Here is a 9,576-nt window from a genome sequence, read left to right on the forward strand (position 1 = left end):
CAGCAGCCAGCGGGAGGCCAAGTGCAGCCCTAGGGTGTGAAGCGTGCCTGCACCAGAGAGGGAGCTAGCTCCAGGAACTTATCCAAGTAGAAAAGTTTATCATTTTACAGCAGTTGAAATACTGACATCAATATTAAAATAAAAGCAAGTTTTACCTAACAATCAAAAATACAAAAGACTGAAGGAAGAGACCATGTATGAAAATCTGGGCAATTCAGCGAATCAAGAACTGTGTCCCCGTGGCGGCAATGGAAGATGGCACCCACCCAACCCTCCCCGGGTGACTAGTAATTGTACGGAGCAACTTTAGATTTCCAAAAATGTTGTAAACAAGTTCTTGCCAAACCATTCCCTTCCTTTTTGCGATGTCACAGGCCGCTGTTTATGAGGGTGCGAACTTCTTAGCTTGTGTTCGAACCCTTTTCTCATACTCCACTCTGTTTTGGCAGTAAATCGTGTAGGCTTCTGCTTGAGCTGGGTCTTGGACATTTGGTTCATTTAGAAGTTCCTAATAAGATCTGTTTAATTGTGATGGCTGGCCTCCAGTCCTTGACCTCCTCCAGGATGGACAGACACACTGTGCCTGAAGGGTACACATTTGGGTGAAATAATGGTGGTTCACATTTACATTTTGGAGGTGAGGATGGGTAATCATCTTTGAAGAGCATCCGCAGCTTGAACAAACCTCCTTCCCACGGAGTCCCCTTCTTTCCTGGAATGGCGCACTCCCAGTTCATGAGGTTCATTGTGCCATCGGGATTTTTTGTCGGGACAGCCACAAAACCAAAAGGGTGGTCTTTTCTCCAGGCTTTCCTCTCTTGGGCAAGTCTGCTGAGGGCGATCCCCGACATATTTAAAGTCCCTCAGATGGCCGCTGCGGAGGGCTAAGTGGGACAGCGGGGCGGCGGCGGCGCTTCCCTTTGTCTCGGGACTTCCCTCTTCAGCAAAATATATTGAGCAAATGTATGGTAGCCTTGCTTTGAAGTTGGGTACTATTACTGTCCTCAAGGAGCTCACAAGTAAGCAGGCTTTGCACTATAATAAGCTATAAAGGATATAAGCAGTAAATGCTTAAATAAACAAACAAGCCATTCAAACATACTACACAAGAGATGTGGGAACAGATTCTGTCACCAGGAAGGAACAAAGAAAAGTCAGGGAAGACTTCCACAGTGACTCTTAAATTGAGCCTTTGAAATAAATCATAGCAATAATAATGATAGTACCAGCTTGGCACCTATGGCTCAAGCGGCTAAGGTGCCAGCCACATACACCTGAGCTGGCGGGTTTGAATCTAGCCTGGGCCCACCAAACAACAATGATGGCTGCAACTAAAAAAAAAAAGCCAGGTGTTGTGGTGAGCACCTGTGGTCCCAGCTACTTGGGAGACAGAGGCAGGAGAATCACTTGAGCCCAGGAGTTGGAGGGGAGGTTGCTGTGAGCTGTGATGCCCCAGCACTCTACCCAGGGTGACAGCTTGAGGCTCTGTCTCAGAAATAAATAAATAAATAAATAAATAATAGTAGTAGTACCAATAACCTGACCGTGGACAACACGGCATTGTACCTAGCTTTTCACATGGATAACCTCATTTGTCCAGCCTCATCACAATTCACATAGGAACTCAGTGTTACAGATGAGGAAACTAAGTCGTAGAAAGACAGGAAGCTTGATGAGCATCATGGCAAGTATGTGGTTGGTCCAAATAATATTAATCGGGAGCACATTAAAATTTTCCCTAACTCATCCACCACGGCCAGTTGAATTAAGCTTATTACTAGACACATTTAAAAAGAAAGAGGCCAAACCAGAAAGAAGGAAAATGTATTAAATGTCTCATTCCCACTGCCCATCCCTATCTCACCACACCCCCCACATCCCACAAGGACCCTAGGACAAAATATTTTCAGCCTGAACAATCTTTCCAAGACACATCCTGGGAGGTAGGCTATGTTTTACTTATTCGAAGTCTTCAATTTTTCAGAATGAATTTCATCCTACCTTTTCCAAAGGCAAATAATAATAATTTTTTTTTTTTTTTTTAGGGATTCTCTACAGTGGTGAAAGTAGGATTTGAATCCAGGTCTGTTTGAATTCTGAGTCTTCTATAATAATCCATTATAAAAGCATTTGTTTCATATATACTTATGTTAAGATATATGTATTTATAACATGATAGCCACCTTTTAGTTTGTATATAAATCAACCCAACACCTTTCTTCTTTGATCACAGATTCTATTTCTCAAGACTTCAGTTTTTCTGGCTCCTCCATTGAATTCCTAGTCACGGATCTGCACAGCCCAGATGTGTTAACAAATCCCACCTGCCAGACATTAAAGACTAAGGGATAAGAAAGCAAATTAGAGAAATAAGTAGATATTGGTGTATAAAACTTTCTAAATGCAAAACTAAGCAATATATTTGTTTATAGATCATACATATTTGGACAAGAAAATCACTGGAATGATAAACACACAATTCAGGGTAGCGGTTTCGGGAAGCTGGGTAGTGGTTTGGGGGCAGGGCAGTGGTTTCGGGGTCGGGGTAGTGCATGGGGTGGGAAGGAAATGAGGCTGGGGAGAAAGATTCACATGGAAGGTGTTAACAGTGTTGGTAACATTCTAGTTTTCACACTGAATAGCAAGTACACAGGTGCTATTTTGCTAATCTTCTTATAAATATTTGCTTACATGGATGAAAGTTTTCATAATTTTTAAAATAAACCAGTAAGTTGCTCACTGCAAGAAAAATACTAATATTCCTCCTTTACACCAAAGTTTACATGTCACCATCTTGAAATCATTTCTACCCACATGGCCATCAGATAAAATCTTCCCCTAAGAAGCCATGTGCAACTTTTTTTTTTTTTTTTTGAGGCAGTCCCATTTTGTTACCCTGGGTAGAGTGCCATGGCATCATAGCTCATATCAACCTCAAACTCTTGGGCTCAAGTGATCCTTTTGCCGCAGCCTCTCAAGTAGCTGGGATTACAAGCACATGCCACAGTGCTCAGCTATTTTTAGAGAGGGGGTCTGATTCTTGCTTGGGCTGGTCTCCAACTCTTGAGCTCAAGCAATCCACTGGTGTTGGCTTCCTAGGAAAGTAGGATTACAGGTGTGAACCACTGCACCCAGCCTTCCATGTGCAACTTTAAACAGACAAAACCGGCTCATGCCTGTAATCCCAGCACTCTGGCAGGCTGAGGTGGGTGGATTACTTGAGCTCACAAGTTCAAGACCAGCCTGAGCAAGAGTGAGACCCCCTTCTCTACTAAAAATGAAAAACTAAGGCAAGAGGATCACTTGAGCCCAAGAGTTTGAGGTTGCTGTGAGCTATGACTCCACAATACTCTACTGAGGGCAACAAAGTGAGACTCTATCTCAAAAACATAAATAAATAAAACAAAATAAACAGACAAAACCCAGTGAAGACTCCTGGTTGCCCATTATTACAAAATTTCTGCCTTGACAATTGCTGAAAGCAACACTGATGACTACAGAAAGATCAGCTTTTACTGCTCCAAGATATTAAAAAAATATATGACATTTTAGAAGCTACCATCAGCAGTCAGGCCAAATGATACCTTTGGTTTTTGTGTTGTTTTATTTTGTTTACTAAACTCACTTAGCCATCTGTGGGAAGCTGTTCTGGGAAGGCAGCCACTATTATATTCAGCTTTTTGTTCTTTGACTTTAATAAATTAATGAGGTGTTAACCAAATTCACACATGATAGACCACAACAAATTCATAAAACATGAGCCTCTGGGCTGGGCCAGCCCTGCCAACGATGGTAACCATCCAGCAACATCTCGCTGTGCCAAGCTGCACAAAGTTTAGACACACAAATGTTAAAGAAATATCCTCTAAGTCTTACAGACCGAGGGTGCTTCCTTAGGGGCAGAGATAATTGTACCACCAGTAAAGCATGGTTAGCTTTACTACAAGTTTCTCAGGGAGAATGATAGAAAAATGGGGAATAAGTGAGAAATGAGTTCTGAACAAGGATCTTACATGAGAGGAAAGATGCATTTGTTTGAATTATTTCATCCAGATCCAGACAGCAGTGAACTTTCCTAAGCATCTGTGGAGGAAAAAGAAGAAAACATTCTTTCTCAGCTAAAGCAATGCAATCTGGTTCTGGTGGAGATTAGCCCTCAAATCAGGCCATTTTCTCATTGGTTCTGCAAAGCTATCCCATCCTTATAAAAACTGTTTCTCTCCCTACCCCATGATCATCCCTAGGGAAAGAACTTTTTTCTTAACATTTTAAAATAACTTTCCCACCAAACAATCCCTCAATAACACACAGATCATTTGTTTTCTTACTGCTCATTTTAACACATACGAACACCAAGATGTGATACCTCTTCGACCATGAGATGTGAGCTTTAGAGATCAATTTGTGTGGCAGAATTAATTATCTATCATAATTATTGTTGACCTCATACGTCCTTTTTGAACACTGGGTGTTTTCAAAATGATATCATGAAGATGAGAAAAAAATCTGGTCAGGGACTCAATATTAAGTTTTATCCAAATCACAACTGCTCTTTAAAAAGGTGTAGGCACAAAATCAACCAGTGAATCTGCCACAAGGGATCCGTTAGCACATGTTCACAGCGACCTTGTGAAAAGATGCAGGAAGCATGAAGACAGTTTCTCTCTGAACCTTACTGAGTCTCACAGTATGGTGGCCACCAGCCGGTGACAGAGAAGGAGCGAAGTAGCACAACCTAACAGCAGAAACTTCAGACCCAACAGAAGACTGAAGTTTAAATCCTTGGATTTACTACTTGAGGCAACCTACTTGCCTAATGAGAGTCCATTTCGCACTTGAAAAGTAAAGAGGTTTAAATCATAATTTGTTGAGGATTAAATAAGATGGTCCTGGTAAAAAGTAGGTGTTCAGAAATACTAGTTATCCTCTGTAATGTTTCTTTCACTTTTTCAACCAGCCTGCTGTCACTAAGCTCATTTTCAAATTGCCCCCAAACTCCCTCTCTGTAGTAATCAGGACTCTTCCTATTACAAACAACACTGAGTGACTTAAGCCAAAATTATAATAATAACAACAACAACATGTAGAAAGACCACACATAAGAAATGAACTTCACACCTGGATATTTATAGAAGCACTAATCACAATTGCAAAGATGTGGAAACAACCACCAATCAATGCATGAATGGATCAATAAAATGTGGTACATGTCTGCCATGGAATACAACTCAGACATAAAAAAGACAGTGATCTAGTATCTTTTGTCACAATCTAGATGGAATTGGAGACCATTTTCCTAAGTGAAGTACGTCAAAAATGGAAAAACAAACACTACCTATACTCAGAACTACACTGGAACTAGTTGATCAGCACTTTTGAGCCCAAATGGAAGCAAAACTCAGTGAAATTCAAGAGGGTGGAAGTGGGGAGGAGAGGAGGGGTAAATGCCACCCAGTGGTCATATGTTGCATGACCACTGGGTGGGGTACACTGCACACTGTCTGGGTGAGGGGCACAATTATGTAACTCTGACTGAAGAAACGTGAAAGCAACCTATGTAACAAAAATGTATGTACCTCTGTAATATTCTGACATTTAAAAAATAATTTTAAAACATGAACTCTGGGCTCGGCGCCTATGGCTCAACCGGCTAGGGCGCCAGCCACGGACACCTAGGATGGCGGGTTCAAATCCCCGGCCTGGACCCGCCAAACAACAATGACGGCTGCAACCAAAAAATGGCCAGGCGTTGTGGCGGGCGCCTGTGGTCCCAGCTACTTGGGAGGCGGAGGCAGGAGGCTCGCTTGAGCCCAGGAGTTAGAGGTTGCTGTGAGCTGTAATGCCATGGCACTCTGCCCAGGGGGACAGCTTGAGGCTCTGTCTCAAAAAAAAAAAACATGAACTCTGATTTACAACCACTGCAGTAACTATCAAGGAAGCCAAACCACAACTCTACAGCAATCAACCCAAAACATTGAAGACTTGGTTACTGATTTCCAGCTCCCCTAATTTGTTTACCCTACTTCAAATTTAGAACCAACTAGAAAAAGAAAAAAAAAACTATGTTCCTCTAGTCAACCTCATAGGATCCCCCACTTCTAGTTCGCCTGCCTCCTGTTTCCCCATGCTTTAACCTCCAACTAGGCAAACCTGAGCCTTTCCAGTTTTCTACTGTAAAGCTTTCCCACCCTCTGCTTGCCCCTGAGTCTCTGCCAAGCACAAGTGATGCTGGCTGAGTCCTTTGCAAGCACTAACTAAACAGCCTTTGCTTGTTCTCTTTTGGGCAGTCTTTATCTCCATCACGTGAAACACAGGAGATGATGAAGGGATGGCCGGCTGGAATAGCAATTCAAGAGATTCCCCTGTAAATCTTTCTCCAGTGCTGCCTTAGCCTCCTTCTGGGAGTCAGTCCAGGTCTCCCCTTCTAGAGTCAGGCTTCTTTTAGAGCAACTAGGCAAGGACCAAGCTGACATGGCGCAACTTAGGAACCAGAGCAGGAAAAGAACTCCCTGCCCCCAACCCATCAGTTATCTCCTCGAGCACTGCTATCACCGCCATCACTCGCCCCTCCCTCTGCCTGTTAGACAGATGCACAGAGCGCCTGCTTTGGGATGGTTCCTTCCCCAGCCTCAGCACTACCCACCTTACTCTGCACACTGACCTTCACCTTTGGAATTGCTATTCCAAATCCAATGGTCGATTCACACTCCTCACATTAGGTTAATTAATACAAACTAACTGCCTACCTTCCCCTAGGAAGCCACCACAACTGAAGCCCCAGCTAATCTTACTAAGAAACTGAAAGCAATACTAGAAAACTGCCTCGGTATCTTGTCAGAGTACCACACGCTGTGACTCACCCAATGACAGAAGACGCGCTATGCCTAACCTGACCTCAGTCCACACCCTTCACTGAGGCTGACCCGTCCTCTCTGACCTTCTCAAGGTCTTTACCATTACAGTTACTCTGTCTGTCCCCCATCTTCAATTTCCCCTTTCTATGGGATCATTCCCACCAGCACCTGTGAAGGCTGCCGTATCTCCTTAGTAAAAAGCCAAGTAAAACCTCTCCCTCACGCCACCTCCCTCCTCCAGCTACTATTCCATTTCTCTGTTCGCCTTAAGAGCTAAACTCCTCAGCAGTTTTACTTCCTGTCTTCAACCGGCTCTCTCTCCCTTCCACCCACCCTCTCTCTCTTTCAACCCACTTCCATGAGGATTTCATCCCCACCTCTCTCGAAGCCCTGCCCTGCCCTGCAAACCACCGCCAGCACATCCTCACCTCACTTACCCCCTATCATCTGCACAGCCAGTCCCCCCTTCCTCCTTGGCTAGCTTCCCCTGCCTCCCATGAAATCCATGCTCTCCAGGCTTATTCCTAGCTCAGAAACTTTTCTCCTCTCCCTCGTGTCTGGTGCTAAGTGAGGTCCCAGGACTTCTGTTGGGCCCTCTCCAACTTAGGTGATCTGGAGGTGACCCGGGTCTGGGTCAGGACATGTCATCCACTCAGATGACATCTAACCTTTCCCCTGAGCTCTGACCTTGTATATCCGAATGCCTACTTAGCACCTCCTTTTGGATATGAAATAGACATTTAAAGTGTAAGAGGCCCCAAACTGCCCTTCTGACTCCACTCACATACCCTTATAGTAGGTGTCCCTCACTTAGTAAATACCCAGTGCGGGCCATAGGCCAAATCCTGTGATCCACAGGGGACACCCCCTGCCCCCAAACAAAGAGGATGTCATCACCAAAAGGGAGGTAGGAAAGCCTGCCAGGCAAATCAAGAGCAAGAGCGGCCAAGCCCACAGCTAGCCCAGCCTCAGCCACCCTTGCCCACACAGCAGACCATTTTGCTTCCTGCTCCCATGAGAAAATTAAGAATGCTTTATGTATACCTGCATCAACTTTTATCTCCACTCATCCGGCTCAAAGCCAGCTCTTCACCTGTGCCCCACTCCTGTCCCTCATCACCTCTATTCTGTCAAGAATCCCCTTTTCCTGCGTCTCAGGCTTTTTCTGCCAACTGCCGCTTTCCCAAATCTGTACCACCCTAAAAGTCTCCAAATCTCCAGCTCCCGTCAATACTTGTCCTCCCTCTCAGGTGGGCTTCTCATAAGGACAGTTCTTATCTCTGCACACGCTCCCACTGCACCTGCAATGTCACAGCGATCTGACTTCTGTTACCACTGGCCAACCCCTGCCAGGGACTTGACCCACACGCAGCACACTCTCTACCCGAGCCACCTTCTTTTACCTGCTCTAACCATTGCGTCATCACTGCTTTCTCTTCTCTCTACCAAGGCTGGAGTGGTGGCCCCCAGCATGGAAAGTCATCTAAAACAAACAGGATAACCGGATTCTCAGACAACAGGCCGGCCCTGCTAACAGGTCTGCCCTGGAATAGTAGAGAAGTATTTGCTCCAATTTTCTCATCAATTAACAAAGAAAAAAGATATATATATATATATATTCTTCTTTTTTTATTAAATTTGTAATGTTACTAGTAGAAATAATCAGCTCAAAATAATTGGCAAACTAACAATGTACAATTTTAAACAGATTTTTAAAAATTTGATTGAAGAATCACATTTTGTCAAAAACTAAAAAATGACCTGAGGAAAAATTAATCAAAAGCATATGAAACTAGCCACAAATAAAATTCTACATGGTAAAAGAATTGACAATAAATCCTTCTTGACTAAATTTGGATCTATAACATTTTAATTGGGCAAATCAGGCTGGTTTGTCACAATGACCGTAAAATAAAACAATACAACAACTGTAAACTGGTAAATTGTCCTTTTGAATTTTCCGTGAAAAAGAATAGCTCTGAAGGAGAATAATTTTAGTAAAATCATAATGAAAATGGAAAATAATGGACAATTTTAACTGTCCTGAAGATAAAGTTTATTAAGGCATTGAACTAGCTTTATTGAATTAACTCCATAAAAACATACTGTTATGAAATACTTTCAAAGTTGGGACAATTGTATTTAAAATGTTACTTTCACAAATACAGAAAGGGAACATCCACAGAGTCAAATTAGAGGGATAAAAACATCTGTTTGATGGAAACTAAAGAACTAAAATAACCTTTTTCTGTCCACGTAGAGTTTCTTTTTCTTTTTCTTTTTTTTTTTTTTTGAGACAGAGTCTTACTTTGTCACCCTCAGTAGAGTGTCGTGACGTCATAGCTCACAGCAACCTCAAACTCTTGAGCTCAGGTGGTCCTCTTACCACAGCCTCCCAAGTAGCAAGGACTACAAGCACCTGCCACAACACTTGGCTATTTTTAGAAATGGGGTTTCACTCTTGCTCAGGCTGGTCTCAAACTCATGAGCACAGGCAATCCACCTGCCTCGGCTTCCCAGAGTACTAGGACTACAGGCATGAGCCACTGTGCCCGGCCCATGTAACATTTCTTGATCTCTCAGACTGGTCTATAGCTTTGCTATCCTTTTTTTTTTTTTTTTGCTTAAGCTAAATGCTGTATTATTTTTTATTTTTTATTAAATCATAGCAGTGTACATTAATACTATCATGGGGTATGGTGTACTGTTCCTATATACAATT

The 9,576-nt window shown here is 43.0% G+C and overlaps 1 pseudogene across 1 annotated transcript; it reads right to left on the reverse strand.

Moving 5' to 3' along the window:
• Positions 1-200: 200 nt before the first annotated feature.
• On the reverse strand, positions 201-939 carry LOC100956430 (annotated as a pseudogene). The gene has a single exon (XR_152898.3). The product of XR_152898.3 is annotated as an SUMO-conjugating enzyme UBC9 pseudogene (transcript).
• Positions 940-9,576: the final 8,637 nt, after the last annotated feature.

This window comes from Otolemur garnettii, unplaced genomic scaffold, assembly GCF_000181295.1.
Source record: "Otolemur garnettii isolate 467f Iridium unplaced genomic scaffold, OtoGar3 scaffold00005, whole genome shotgun sequence".
Taxonomy (NCBI): domain Eukaryota; kingdom Metazoa; phylum Chordata; class Mammalia; order Primates; family Galagidae; genus Otolemur; species Otolemur garnettii.